The sequence below is a fragment of the Arvicanthis niloticus genome, chromosome X (assembly GCF_011762505.2).
Source record: "Arvicanthis niloticus isolate mArvNil1 chromosome X, mArvNil1.pat.X, whole genome shotgun sequence".
Taxonomy (NCBI): domain Eukaryota; kingdom Metazoa; phylum Chordata; class Mammalia; order Rodentia; family Muridae; genus Arvicanthis; species Arvicanthis niloticus.
The window spans coordinates 93,978,405-93,995,107 of record NC_047679.1 but is presented as its reverse complement, the minus strand read 5'-3'; positions in this window follow the sequence as shown (position 1 = coordinate 93,995,107).

Below are 16,703 nucleotides of genomic sequence, written 5' to 3'. Positions count from 1 at the left end.
GGAGAAATCCTAGATTGACATCCAGTTCATCAAACAGTGGTAGGTACAAATAACATACTTTTTTTCCAAGTACTTCCTTAATCAGGGTATATTCAACTTTCATTTTTCTTGAAGCAGGGCTTCATATAATTCAACTCACCAGGCAAGGATGACTTTGAACTTCTGATCCTCCTGTCTCCACTCCCAAAGTGCAGGGATTACAGTTATCATACTTTGTTTCTTTAGTGATACAGTTTTCTGGAAGCTAAGCAAGCACTCTGTGAACTGAGCTACATTTCCTGTAACAGACCCCATTTTTAACATCTGAAAACATGTTCGTCTTGTAACCTTTACAAAAAGCCTACCTAACCCGTCTATACGCTTTTTTCTCCACTTCTTCCTGCTCGTACCAAGTTCTACTGGCCACTATTCTACTCTGTTTTATGAGCGATTACCAGTTCTGCCTTTCCACAACAGAAAAAAAAATACAAATTACTGTCTACAAAACATATGCAAATGAATGTTTATAATCTCTTGCGTTTATAAGATTTGAAGCCAGGCATAGGTCTGCACATACAGAAAATGCACTGCCAAGCTAAACCTTCAACTCTTTTAATTAATTTGCTTTGAGGCAAGATTGCATTAAGTTACCCAGAATGGCCTCAGATTTCTATGAAACCCAAGGTGGCCTTGTACTTTCAATCTTCCCATTTTCCTTAGTAAGTAAAATTGTACATATCACCACTAAGCCCAGATAATAATCAAACTAACTAGAAGAATAAAAGATTTCCAATGCTTAGGCATGATTAACATTGGAAGTGAAGAAAGTATTCATTATATTGGTTTGCTCATTATATTATTATATTATCACTCTGCATCTCATAAACAAAGAAAATTATTTTTGTATTTTAACCATAGTACATTTTATTTTTATTATTAACTAATCATTTTATTTATTTACATCCCAAATGTTGCCCCCCTCCCCATCCATCTTCACAGAGTTCTTCCATTCCCCTCCCCTTCACCTCTGAAAGGGCATCCCCCTTCCCTGGGCATCAAGTCTCTAGATACTTCCTCTCACACTGAAGCCAGACAAGACAGTCCTCAGATATTTATGTGGCTCCAACCAACCTGAAACATGGTAAATTATTATAAAGCACCACATAAATTCTCATATGATCTTCCAAGTGAGGCCATGAAATAGATAGCAAAGTGGTCAGTACCTCCTTTTCCCACAGGAAGAGCCTAAAGTACAAGGTGTAACATTCTGCAAAGTATTGTGTTTTCAAAAGTCCTCTGATCAAGAGCTGGACAGATGACTCACTAGCTAGGCTTACTTGCTAGTCTTTCCAAGAACCAGAGAGTTTAGTTCCTAGCACCCAAGTCAGGTTGCTTATAACCACCTGTAACTCTAGCTCCAGGGGAATCCAGAACTCTTTTCTGCACCCCCTAGGCCATCTGCACTCAAAGACACACATGAACACATACAAAAAATGAAATAAAATAAATATGTAAATCCTTTCTATTGAGTGGCAATGCCAAAAATAAACTAAGTTTTATTGGTTCTGTGGGCCATTTGCCTCAAAGAATTCAATCTTATTCTTATAAATAAACCTGCATGAAGATTTTTATCATTGTACCAATGTAAGGTTCTGACATATTCATTATACTAAGAAGAATGTCTGTAAGTAACTTGTAGCCTTTCAGGGTGCAGGATTAAAACATCAAACAAGACAATAGGTAATAAATCAGTAAAATCTAATACATATTGCAATGTTCAAATGATTAAAATACTTAGATGATATTAGGAGACAACATCACAACAACCAGGAAAGAATTTTTATAAAATACCATAATGCCAGTCAAAAGAGACCTAAAAATTTTTGAGTAAAACTAGAGGTACTGCCATAGAGTTAGTTTGGCAAGGGACCTTGATTTATTCATTGATATACTCCCCGAAGCCTTGAAGAAAATCTCAGTAAAAACTTGTATTTTATTGACATTGAGAATAGATGTTTAAATTCATATTTAACTCCATGACTGAAAAAGGAATCTTTAAGAAAAAGAATTTCCAGAGAATTTTCTAAGGTACACATATTAGTTTATTTTCCTCAGCAGAAACAGAATATCACAAATTATGTCAAGTGTAGCCTGTGAGTTTTTGGTGACTGAGAAGTTCAAATGCATGGCATTAGAATTTACTGTATCCTAAAATGGCTGAAAGGCAAGAAAGCCTGTGTAAGATAAAGAGGAAATCAGTCAGAAATAATTTTTTCAATCAGGACTCCACTCCAAATAATAACTGCATTAATGTATTTATGAGAGCAGAATGCTCCCAAAACTAACCCCCCCCCAATATCATTACAACAACAAGGAAATTTCAACATAAATTTTAAAGAGGCTATCTCAACCTTAACCCTAACCATGTAACGCTATTGCAAATTCCATTTGTATAAGAATGCTTGTTCTATACATTACTTTAAGAATATCTCAAAGTAAAGAGTAACTGTAACATGGGGGAGTTGGCTCAGAAGTTAAGCCCTGGCTACTCTTCTGGAGGACCTGAGTTAAGAATTCCAGTAGCCATGTGGCATCTCATCACCAGATGAAACTCCAGTTCTTAGGAATCCAAATTCTACCCTCCTTTGACACCAGGCATGCATGTGGTTCACAGAGACAGATACAGACAGAGCACCCAAATTTAATTTAAAAATTAAAAATAGAATATGTAGAGCCCCTGTGCTACATCCTTGGCCTTTTCTTTTTCTTTTGTAACAGAGGTAGAGGTAGAGGCAGGAGGGTCAGGAATTCAAGATCATCCTCAGCTATATACCACGTGCCAGGCCTATATGTGAAAGGATTTGAAAATCACTGAATGAAGACCTCAGACTAAGATAGTATGCAAAGATAAAGAGCATTTATTCTGCAGAAACAATCAACATGCAGGAATCAACTATTCTCCAAAATAGCAACCCCAGACAAAGGCGCATAGGCCTTCTTATAGGGAATTAGGAGAACTCTCTAGAAGGATTAGGTAATCTAAAATTTTATTGGTGGGTACTAAAGGATCACAGGACAGGTGGTCAGTGGTCTGCATTCCTATGTCATGAATGTTTACAGGATGAGATAGAACTGCCTGCACAGATGACCCATTTTAGGATAAGATATTTCCCCATTCTTGTGATTAACCCCAGGCTGTTTTTGTAAGGAGTGAATTTTATGATCTTATTCTGGATTTTATGGTCTGTTCCTGGAGCTCATGCCTATGGCCTTCTTTTCTAAATCAGGCTTAGTTCTTAAATGGAGACAAAAGTGGTTTATGGTGTCCCTTTGTATGAATACATGAGATTATATGTCAAAAATGACTTCAAATAAAGGGAAAGAAAATTAGGAACCTATACACAGATATACTACCGAAATATCTAGGTACTATTATATCAAAACAGCAAAAAGTAAATTTTCTCCAAGTGATTTGAGTATTGTGTTTCATATGTAAAACTGTATGGTATAGCTTAATTTTAAGCCCATGTTTGACTCTGCATTCTTGTTTGTTCTGGAAAAGCAAAACATGAAAGGAAAGATGGAAGTAAGTGATAGTGGAGTAAACGTAATGGGAGGACATACAACTAGGTACTTAAAAACTAGGCATAGGTACCCCAAGCCAATCCTGGGATAATCTTGTCATTCTTTACATGTTTAATGTTCTTCCCCCCTGTAGAGCTATGCACACAAATAACCACAGCAAATAAAAGGCAATAATTTGAAAGCTCAAATTACATCAGTCCACTCTCTGATGCTCCTAGGAGGAATGAGGGTGATATTCAAAACTTTAAGTGTGGGAATCCCCTACAATCTATCTACCTACTCGATTTTTCTTTTTTCTTACCATAATATTGTTTGGAAATGTATTATTGTTTTATCAAAATTTAATTTCATATCATATATTTTGATCCTATTGTTGCTCCTACTCCAGGATTCTTCCCCGATCCTCCTCACCTCCCTACCCACCCAACTTCATGCTCTTTGCCTCTCTCAAAAAACACCCCAAACTAAAATAAGCCCAAAAAAACCCCAATAATATAAAAAATAAGTGCACAGTGCACAGACACACCCACAAAAGAATTAAACTATTTGGAGTCCATTTGGGGTTAGCCAACTACTCCCGTGCATGATCCACCTCATGCCACTCCATTGAAGAAAACTGATTTTTCCCTTTCACAGCAGATGCTAATTGCAAATATCTGGTTGGTTAGGGGTGAGACTTTATGGGCACTTCCTCTTGTCAGTGCTGAGATTTTTGTCTGTGAACCTGTGTGGGTCTGGTGCAGACCTTCACAGTCTCTGTCAGTTCATATGTCAATCAGCCCTGTTGTCTCCTGAAGACCCTTTCCTTGCAGTCATCTACCACTTCTGTCTGTTCTTTCCAGTTCCTCTTCCTTGCAGATTTCCTGATCTTTGATGTGAGGGGTTTGATGAAGACACCCTGTTTAGGACTTACATTCTATTATTTGTCCAGTTGAACTTCTATATTCAAGGCAATTCTAACAAAGTTGGAATATATAAAATAATCTAGGAATGTTGAGTATTCATTGTACTTCTCAACTTCTTGACAATTGGGACTATTGGGAGACAAGGGTGCCATCCTCAAGGAACACATCTTTGCTGGCTTTCTGTGGACATCATCCAAGGTGGGGAGTTGAAGTGGTTCTTTTGTGAACCCAGTGCTCTATGGTCCATACTCTTTCTTGCTTCCGTCTTCTGCACTGTCAATCGCTCATACATAGTCTCAGCTAGTTGGAGTATGAAACTGCCACAGGGTGGCAATTCAAAAAGAAAAACTATATGATGATTAGATAAATTGACAGTGTGCTCTCATATTATTTAAATTAGTGAGGCACAGCTTGCTTGTTAATTAGTCCTTTCAATAAGCTCTTGCTTTAGATTTTTCTCCAAGGCTACATACTTGCCCTCTTCTTTCCTAATGACCAAAAGACGTATCCCTCAGTGCTAAGGAAAAGTTGGTTTTTATTAAATACTTCAAGACAGACTTGATAGGTCATGCCTGGAACCCTAAATAAGGTATAAAAATTGCTGTGAGTTTGAGAGTATTGTTGGCCAACCTAGGCTAAAGGCAGATGCTGTTTTCAAAAGAAAGTAGTCCAAAAATGCATAGCATATAGTATATGCATTACCTACAAATACTAAAAGTCATCTTTTGGTTTACATTTTTAATAAAGTAAAACTTTAGAGTAAAACAAAACCCTCCATAACTTTTCCATCCAAGTATGCTCACTAGCATTTGGTATAGGTATATACACACATACTTAAACAAAATTTATATCCTAAAAGCATCTTAGAAATTATTTTTGTACTTAGTATCATTCTTTGACCATTTTTGTAGTTGTTAGGATTGAATATGCAGTCCTATATGTGCTAAATAAGTACTCTACCACTGTGATATATGCCCAAGAAATTCTTTTTATCTTTTCTTTTGAAAAAAGATCTCTGTAACTTGTCCAGGATGACCTTAAATTTGTTTCCCTTCTGCTTCAGCCTTTCAAGTAACTAACATGAGCTATATAAACTCCAAGGCCTGGTTTGAAATTTGTATGTTAATTTATTTTAAAGTTCATTTAAAGCATACAATTGGGTGAGTATGGCATAATTTATCTGACTTATTTTTGCTAATCTAGAATTCTTTCAAGCTCTCATTGATATAATATTTAGATCCAGATCTTTTCTATAAATTGCTATTATTTTCTCAATATGATTAACTATCAAAATACATGATTATTCTAAGGTTTCAAACACTAAGGTCAATTACCATCACAAGGCGTAGAAATTCCTGCTGCCATGAAAGCATATCAGGGTAACATTGACTATTGTCACATATAGAAACTATGAGGCAATATTTTCAGTACAGTTTGGAGAAATCTTGGCCATGCATCCTATGTATAAGTATTATACCAATTTGTTTGTATCTCATACTTAATGGAATTTACTACCTAAAACCATAAAGATTCTTTTCTCTCTCTCTCTCTCTCTCTCTCTCTCTCTCTCTCTCTCTATATATATATATATATATATATATATATATATATATATATATATATAAAATGCTTTTTTGGAAAATAAGCATTTGCTGTAGACATGAACTCTAGTTAGTAGTTTGTTATGTGGTGTCTCTTAGATACAGTAGATACAGTATTGTACAACTCTACCCATACCCTAAATTTTATTAAAATATAATAACAGCTACAATCCAAATTTTCCTGTGGAAAATCTTTACAAATGGCTATTGTGATCCCAGAGTGACAGACAGACAAAAATATATAAAGCGTAATGGCCTAATGTTCTGTGCATTAGTTTTGATAAATGCAGTGACTTTTCTTGAGTGGTAACAAATACAAGAGAGTAGTGCTTATCAATTTATATGCATGTTTCCATTTAACCTTCTCAAGGATGTGAGGTGGAATTTTCAGTATACTGTTTGTTGATGAGGGAAATGATTCTTAGAGAGGCTAAGTAACTCTGATCCAATACAAATTGTGTAGCCCCTGGCAATATCTAGGTCAGAAAAGCCCTACAACACAAATTCTTTTGGCTTCAATACACAAAAAAGCTAAGTTCAAACAGGAAGAACTGCATGTTGACAGATTCCTTTAATCTAGCACACAGAAAGCAGAATCAGGTGGATCTCTGCGAATACAAGGTCAGCCTGGTCTACATTATGAGTTCCAGGACAGTCATATCTATTCAATGAGACCCATTGTAACAAAAAAGATAAAACAGATATTATTTTCTATGATTAAAACTTTACACTTCTCTTCTAACATCTCATACTATGTTTTGTTTTATATTCAGCCAAAACCTTTCTGCCATGAACTAATAATATGCATTGGCAGTCTAATCACCTAATGACCCAGTCTACCTATCCAAAATACATTAAAACTGCTCTGAAAGCCGGGCAGTGGTGGTGCATGCTTTTAATCCCAGCACTTGGGAGGCAAAGGCAGGCAGATTTCTGAGTTCGAAGCCAGCCTGGTCTACAGCCAGGACTACACAGAGAAACCATGTCTCGAAAACCAAATCAAACCAAACCAAACCAAAACAAAACAAAACAAAAAAGTAAAACTTTCTCTGAAAAGGATGGATGACGAATACCCAGTGGCTCCAATTGCCATGTTTTATATTAGGTCTATTTTTATATGTGTACTTTCATATTTTACAGCATTAAGAAATTTTCTCCTCAGATACTTTTGCTGCAACTCACTGATGTCTAAAGAGTTCCAAAAGTATCTGGAGGAAGAATTTGTCTATCTGTACGTCAGAGCATGGTATAGTAAAGATGTGGTCATAACTAATGTAATGCATTAATCATCTTATTACAAGCATCTTCCTTCCTCCTCCTCCTCCCTTGAAAGGAGTGGTTTGTTCTTCAGTTGCTTGTATCTTGTTTATTTGAATAAATTATTACTATCTGCTCGAGAATCCTATAAATGTTTGTGAAACAGCCTACGAGACAGCTCTTTTTGTTCACAGGAGCCATCTTAGGTGTACTAAAGCTGCTGGAATTTATAAGCTAGTAGCCTCATTACAGAACTGGTATTGTCCCAGAGAAGTTCATATAAAAGCTTTGTCATGCAATGATTATCCCTCCACATCAGACTATCTCAATGCTGGTATTAATGCTATAATGGGCTCAGTGTTTGGGCCATTTTTCTTTTTTAAAAAATTGACTAAAACTAAATTTCAATTATATTGAGGTATGATGAGAAAAGGCATGCATATCTGAAGTGTGCAACATTTTAAAAGAATTACTACACAAGTTAATCAACAAGAACAGCAGCTCACAGAATGCTAGTGTTCAACATGCCCTTCAAAATTCATGCTTTGGAAATAATCTCCATAGTATCAATGTTGAGAAGCTGGACCTCAAAGGTGTGATAACATCAGGAGAACTTTAGGAAACTTCTCTTGGGACTACCCCCCACCACCACCACCATGAATTCATCTTTGGACATGAATTGCAGGTAACAGAGCTCCAGAGGTAGAGTACCCTGGTAAACTGTACTGGTTTTACTATGGCTCTGAAAGTTTACATGAAAGAAACACAATCTCCAATGCAATTGAGACCTTTAAGAAGACATTGGGTCAGGAAGTCTCTGCCTTCATGAATTAATTAATGACATTCTTGTGGGACTAAGCTCTTTAAAAGATTATTTTAGCTGTGTCCTCTTTTCTTTCCACCATGTCTGAACAATCAGTAAGACCCTCACCAGATTTTTACTTCCCCTAATCTTGAACTTTACTACCTCTGAATCTGTGAATCATTAAATCATAAATGTATGTTCATTATAAAATACCTAATCCAAATAATTATAATAAAAGTAAAATAAAACAAAGTTACTTTATCTGTAGTATTTCATTACATTACAGAATAACTAAGAAATACAGTTTTGTCTTCCTCCATCCCTCTCTCCCTCTCTCCCTCCCACTTGTATGCACATATGTGTGTGTGTTTTGTTAGAATAGTTCAGATTCACTTTCTGCAAAGTTCTAGAATACTATATTATAATATTATACTATACTAATATAGTTATACTATACTAGTATACTAGCATAACTATATTAACAATGCTCTAGATTAGTCTCTCAGAGTGTTTTTAGTTTATAACTGAAGGTTTGTACCATTTGATCAATATTTTATTTCCCACATCTCTAGCGCCTCTGTGGAAGGGATTTTCATGTATATGTGTACATAGGATATTCAGCCATATTTCTAGCCCCTTCTCAATAGATACTGGTAACCCTACATTACCATCAAGTTGTGACCATTAAACATTTTCTGTACACTTGAAACGTGTCAGGAGAAAGGAGACAATGGACTTTAAAATCTCTCACTGACTGAGAACTAAAGACTTATGAGTCTTCAACATGTTTGTGATGGGTGTTCCTTTGGATATTCATATGAAATTTCCTTGAGATTGGATATGAGGACAAAAATAACTGCAACCAAGAAAATTCATGACTTGAACAAAAAAAGAAGAAAGAAAAAGATTAAGAGGTTAGGATGAGTAGCTTCTGATGTCCATTTAAAATTTGAGATCGAGGTTAAAGAAGAGAGAAAGGATCCTGTCATAATAGCGCACACCTCTAATCCCAGCATTCAGGAGGTAGAGGCAGGCAGACAGAGCTGTGTGATTTCACAGCCAGCCTGATCTACCTAGTGAGTTCCAGAATAGCCAGAGTTACATAACGAGACCCTGTCAAAACAAGAAGAAGACAAACGAGGAGGAGGAGGAAGAAGAGGAGGAGAAAGAGGAGGAGAAGGAGGCAGAGAATGAAATCCATAATTTAGGCAGAAGGAGTGTTTAGGGTATAGAAGAGTTGTGTCTTAAAACTGAACTGAGATAAATCTAGAGCTCACTAATATGACTGACTGGTCTTCAAGGCTCCTGCCTCTATTCATCAATTATGAACCGAGGCAATGCAGTTTGACATGAGTTTGAGGCCAGCCTAAGCTCCATAGTAAGTTCCAGACCAGCCAGATCTATATCAATCATCCCTACTTCAACCCCACCTCCCAAATGGAAGTTCTCTGTACTACATCAAGAAATGGATTATTTTCTGTTTTCTTTGTCCGTATTCTTTTTTGTAGCAATATTCAAGTTAACAAAACATTCTAGTCTTCAATTTCCTCTTCTGTAAATGGCTATGAAATCTCTTTCTTAACAGATTCTATTTGTCTTTGTGTGGCTAATCATTTCTGTAATCCCAGACCCCAAGAAGCTGAAGTAGGAAGGTCAAAAGTTCAGGAAAAGATTGGGCCACATAGAGAGAACTTATATCAAGGAAACATACATCATAATACATACATACATACATACATACATACATAGTATGTCTGCATTATTAAATAATAAATATATCTGAACTATACTGGAATACTAACAAATTCAGTTTCTGTAATAGTATAAGTATTCCTGTGAATTTCAGCTCTCCAACTTACTAACTGTTGACCAATTAAGCAAATCGCTTCTCAGTTTTCACATATGTAAAATGAGAACAGAGACATGCTACTTGCTTTACCAGATTGTTGTGGGAATTCCATACAAAACTGTTCATAAAGTCCCAGTCAGGGCAGGTAACTCCAGTCATGTCAACAACAAAGAAAAAAATCTGTTTAACTATTTTCCCACCTTGAAATTTTGATTTTAAAAGAAATACAAAAACAAAAACATGATGCTAAGTCTGTGTTTATAAGATAAGCCAAGAAATAAAAGCTTTGCTGAGTATTCTTTCTAATAATCACTCCCTGTCCAAATAGAATTGAACTTTCATGTTTGTATCAGGAAAACAGTTTGCTGAATTCTTAATTTACACACCATCAACTGAGGTTAAGACAGCAACATAAGTTACTGATACAACACAGAGAACCAATGCTTCATAGAACTTGCACCTCATAAGCACTGGTGTACCAGGAAGTGGAAAGCCCCAGCCAGTCTGGAACCACTACAAGGATTAGTCAAATCTTGTGAGGTAAAAGACAGTGTAGCTGAGTCTAGCTGGCCTCTGGCCAGCACAATCATGTTAGACCTGTTTGATTCATGTGTGGTTGAATTGGCTTGTGACACAACATACAATTATGAGGCCAAAATGTTGACCTTTTCTGGACCACTGAGAAAACTCCAATTACATTTAAATGTCAGAGTTGAATCTTATGCCCCTATGCTTCAAATCACAATGTATTTACTATCCAAGGTTCAACCACAAAACAGGTGGTTATGAGTGTGAAGGGGGAAAAAGAGAATGAAGGAACCATAGGGTTTAACATACATAGATTTGGCACTGGCACATCTAATATCACTATATCATTCCACCTTCCCCTTTTCATTCTCTTGTATAATGATGGCACACATCTAAGAACCCTTCAGAACTCTGAGAATAATGTGAGGACATTCTGTTCCTGACTCAGCTTTCTTAACATTTCCTCCGTTTCTTTGCAGTGTCTGTATAATGAAGCGATTGAATGAAGAACTGTCAGAACACATACTAAACTTTGACAGTAGGCTCCTGGACACATAAAAAAACACCCAGAAATTTCTGATGATGCATTAAATAATTACAACCTAAGGAGAGCCTATTTCTCTGCCATTAGCCTATCTTGATGGCCTCATTTAAATCATTCCAGGTTCCATGCTTACTTCAGTAGTCTAAACTGTTTGTTCATGATTTTCAAGCATTGCTAACCACATTCCTCTCACACTCAACAAGCGAAAAAATCAAAATTATCAAGAATCTCACCCACCAAAACTTAGCGATATGTTATATGAGTAATTTGAGAGTTTTCTTGGTAGTATCTTTGTAAATATCTGTCTGGGGCCATCAGGTAGTTTCTGATGCCAAGCCTGATGACTGGAGTTGGAGCTCTGCCACCCACACAATGGAAGAAAAGGACCAATCCCACAAGTTATACTCTGGCATATATACTCATACCATCACACACACACACACATATATATGGGATATATATGTATATCACATACATATGTATATCCCATATATACATATATACGCACATGCATATATATGTGTGTGCATTATTGGTTTTTTCTTTATGTTATATATAAATTTTTAGCTTGGAACATTTAAGAAGAAACACAGATTATAAGTATACAGTTCGCCAGGCAGTGGCAGCACATGCCTTTAATCCCAGCATTTGGGAGGCAGAGACAGGAGGATTTCTGAGTTTGAGGCCAGCCTGGTATACAGAGTGAGTTCCAGGACAGCCAGGGCTATACAGAGAAACCCTGTCTTGAAAAACCAAATAAATAAATAAATAAATAAATAAATAAATAAATAAATAAATAAACAATTCACTGAATTTTCTCAAGGCAAACATATCCCATGTATTTATTATTGAGATAAGAAATAAAATACCATGACATCTCTTGTGCTTTATACATCTCTCAATCCACAATGCAAAACACTACCATGACTTCTTTCACTGTGCACTTCTCTTCTATTTCCAAACTTTGTGTAAGTCAAACTATAGAGCATGCATTTGTTTTTTCTATCCAGTCTCCTCTATGTCTCATTACATCTAAAAGACTCAACAAAGATGTCTTTGCATAGATGTCCATTGTGTAAATGTACAAATTATCCATTAGAAACTTGATGTGTATTTGGGTTGCTTCCAATTCTTGGCTATCAGGAGTAATGTTAGGTGCATTCCTTTATGTATGTTTGGTACATTCATGTTCACACATTCTCTTGCATCTAATTAAAAGAGGAATTAGTGGGTAGCTAAGCAGCATTGGGTTAAATATAGAGTTCACCAGTTTCCTGAAGTGATTGTATAAATGTGTCCCTGTGCCCCTCATAGTTCCTGTAAAGCCCAGATGATTTTTCCTCCTCATGAATACTAGTTGTTACCTTCTTTTTCACAATAGTTTTCTGGGTAATTTTCCTTAATTATGTGCTTGTGAGTACAGGTGGTCACACAATCCAGAAGAGGGAATGAGATGGACTAGAACTGAAGTTGGCAGTTGTAAGCCAACTGGTATGTGTGCTGGGAGCCAAACTCAGGTCTGCTTCAAGAACAGCAGGTGCTCTTAACCACTGAGACCTCTCTCCAGCTTCTCTAGGTGCTTTAATTTACAGGTCTCTGCTTATTGGTGATGTTGAGAATTGTTTCAGGAACATTTGTCCTCATTGTTTGAAAGTGTTGGAGTACTTGCATGTGCAAGGCTCCAGGTGCAATTCTCAGCACCCCTAAAATAAATGTGGGGTTCTACTGAAAAAAAAGCGCATCTGATCTAGCTAGCTGTGGTGACTCACACCTGCAATCCCAGAATTAAAGTGACTGAAACAAGAAGATGGCCAGAAGTTTGAGAGTATCCTGGGCTACATCTTGTCTCAAAATTTTGAATGGGAATCAGATTTCCTCAAACATGATCCAGCATCTAGTGATACTAATGTGTTCTTCATCCTAGTAATTAGATCCATTGACTTTAAAAATGCTAAATGACTCTTGTATTTCTTAAATAAACCTTTCATAACCTTTACGGTATCTATTATTCTTTTTAATATAACCTCATCAGAGCTTATTTGATGATACATTAAGATTTCCTATTAGATATCCCTTTGAAAAGTTTTAAAATTTAATATGTGAAAATTGAACTGTGACACAAAAACATAGGTTTGCAGTATCTAGCTTAATGATTGAAATATTCTCCAAAATGTGTCATAATCTAAACTCATTATTGAATATGCAACACCCTTTCAGAAGTCTGACATCATAAACTCTCATGTGCATAATTATCTGATTCTAATCTGTATCTGTTTGGCACAGCTTTCGTCCCCACTGACATGACATGTCATTTCAACCCAGCTGTAATTTAAATATCAATTGACAAGACATAAAAACTTGGATTTCCTGGTTGTTTTCTGTAAGTTTCAGTGTCATGAATGCTCTTTAATAAGGTTAAGCTTGCTCATATGGTTATGTTTGAAGATTGCTACCTATTAAAAACAGTATAGAATGTGATAAGTGTTGTGTGTGTGTGTGTGTGCATGCACGCACACACATACTAAACTAGAAAATAATGTGAGAAAATACTTTCTGAAATAAATGAATGTAGTTTCAGGAAAATTCAGATGACAAGAAGACAAGGAAAATGATAAACACTAAATTTTAAAATTGGCTGCTGTTTTAAATGTAAGGCCGTTTCCTGCTGTAACCATATGTTTGTTCACCAATAAAAACTGGGGGAAATAATAAACAAAATAATAAACAAACAAAACAGAAATATTCTACTATTACATGACTTGTCAGAAGGACAGGCTGAATAGCTCCTGCTAGTATGTTCTTTGCAGAGCTGGCTAATAAAAGAAAGAATGTTTTTTTTTCTCATTTCTCCCTAGGTGAATCAGACAGAAGTAGGGAGAAGAGAGGAGAGGAAAGGAGAGGAAGGGAGGGGAGAGGAGGAGAGGGGAGGGGAGGGGGTGGGGGAGGGGACGGAAGGGGAGGGGAGGGGTGGAGGAGGAGGAGAGGAGGAAGAGGAAGAGAGGAGAGGAGAGGAGAGGAGAGGAGAGGAGAGGAGAGGAGAGGAGAGGAGAGGAGAGGAGAGGAGAGGAGAGGAGAGGAGAGGAGAGGAGAGGAGAGGAGAGGAGAAAAGACTTGCTATCCCTTTAATTGAAGAAGCTAAGTAATTGCCTTACTCTATTAGGATCTTCGCTGGTACTATTTCTCTAGTACATAGAAACAAATACACTTCCTACACTGAAAACTGCTGGCTTGGTACAATATATAATATTAAGGAGACATTCCTTTTACATTATCACCAGAAGCTCTATTCAAATAAGTTCTTTGTGTGGCTTTCCCACTCCCACTAACCACACAAAGGATGTCGAACTTAGACACATCAGTTAGAGGTGACTAATGAGGATCAGAGTGGGTGTCTCTTAGTTTGGCAATAAATGAGTCACATGCTCAGGCTGCAACTTTTTTTTTTTTTTTTTTGAGAGTGATAACATGAAATAAGCAGAAAGCACTTTGGAAATAGTACATTGGCTAGTGGTTTAAAATTACTAGCTCTTAGATCAGGGATGCTATATGCTTCACGGCAATTGTAAGTCTGTAAAATAAAAACAAATGCAACTATCCCTGTGGCCTATATGCCTGGTTCTGGTCCTATCATTTGGGACTACAGTACTTAGTATAACACTTTATGTGTTGACCCTTCAACTATTGAAAATGAGTGCTCATTTTTAATAAAGATTATTGTGTAAATCCAGTTTGCCAAAGAACAATGACTTTATAAAAGTTCAGATATAAAATATTTTCCAGAAATAATGAATAGCATTTGCTCCTAAAGTACAATGACAATCAAATACTCATCAAAAAACCCAAGTTGATATTATAAAACAAATAGCCACTTTGTTATGTTGTTTCTTATAGAGACAGAACCACTCTGTTGCCCAGGCTGGCCTGCATCTCCTCATGCAGCACAGGCTGACTTCAAACTCAAAGTAATCCTCCTGTCTTAATTTGACCAATGTTGAGATTACAGGCACAAACCATGACAACCTGCTTTATTTTAAAAATGGATAGACTTGACTGTTTATTAATGATTTTTGGTATAGCATTTGGATAGTAATAAAATTTTGAGAAGTTTTAGTAAATATTTGATTCATCAAATGTTGAACTAACAAACAGCTCAGGAAAAGGAAAGAAAACAGGAATGTCTTCCCTTGAAAGATTTGTGTATTTAAAAAAACATCTTTCCTATAAAGAAAAGGATAGTTTGCGACTGTAGGAAATTTGTAAAAAGCTGTTGGTATTTGAGTAGAGCTCTCTGTCTGCTCATGCATCACATCTGTTGGTTTTTTAAAACACGTGCAGACTTCAATTTTTACCATCATTTCCTGAACAATTGATTGTAACAATTACTTTTAAAAACTTACATCTAAAGATGACCTAACATATATGGAAGGGTGTTCATAGGTTTCTGAAAGATTTGATCATCTAACAATAAAGTAATTAATACTAATACTAATAATTTATGAGAGAGGCCTAAAAATACAACTCAGAGCAGTATTCGCTTAGCATGTGTCACTCCCTAGATCCAATAAGGGAGAAAAGCCAGGTCCTGTAGCACAAACCTGTAGTCTAAGAACTTTGAAACTAGAAGCAGGAGGATCAGTTGACCTCAAGATTTTATTTGTCTAGCCAGACTAGGCTAGACAAAGTCCCGTCTTGGAGGAAAAAAGCTAGCTGTTTAGTGTCTCAATAGTACAATGATTCTCACTCAAATTGTGGATCAGATATCAGATATCTTGTATATCAGGTATTTACATTATGGTTTATAACAGTAGCAAAATTACTGTAATGAAGTAGTGAAGAAATGATTTTTACAGTTGAGGTCACCATAACATGAGGAACTGTATTAAAAGGTCGTAGAATTAGGAAGGTTGAGAACTACCGCAATAGAAGACTACATCAGCTTCATGTGGTGTACAGGACAGAGCTTTGGGTGGAAAGTAAACAGTAGACATGCTTCCCTAGACTTCATTTCCTACAGGGAAGTATAGACTTTATGAATTCCCAAATTGACAAACCAGGCTACAAGGTTAACCGATACATACTTGCTTTTATGAGGTTTCCTAGAATATGCAAAAAAAAATTCCCAAGAATCAATTTACAAATACCTTGTTTATCCTCTGGCATTTCCTTTCCAAATCAATTAGGCTCCCTTCTCTGCTCCATAGGCGAGCACCAACAGTGGGGCTGTTCTTCTATAAGAGTATACCTTCCCCTGAGAGTCCCCATTCCCTTCCAGAGTAGCAGATATCCCAAACCTAAGTGTCAGAGTGTCCTATGGTTGCTAGTTCTTGTTTATCTCACTGTGCCTTCTTGGTTCTCTTAACTTTGCCCATTTATATAAATAGTGCTTTCAGTAATATCCCCAAATCCAAGGTAAGTATGTATTCCATTTCTTAGTAGAATTGTGGCAGACACAAACCTCACTACATTTTTCCCCATGAAATACCTTAGATAGAACTGAAGCTTGTGTTGTGTTCCTTAGAATATTAAGATAGGTGTACTGTGCTCTCCACAGAGTTGGCCTACTAAGGCTTTGGGATTCATCAATTATCACAGTTTGCATACCTCTATCTCAAGTATACTGTGGTTGATGGGAATAAACATCCAATATTTG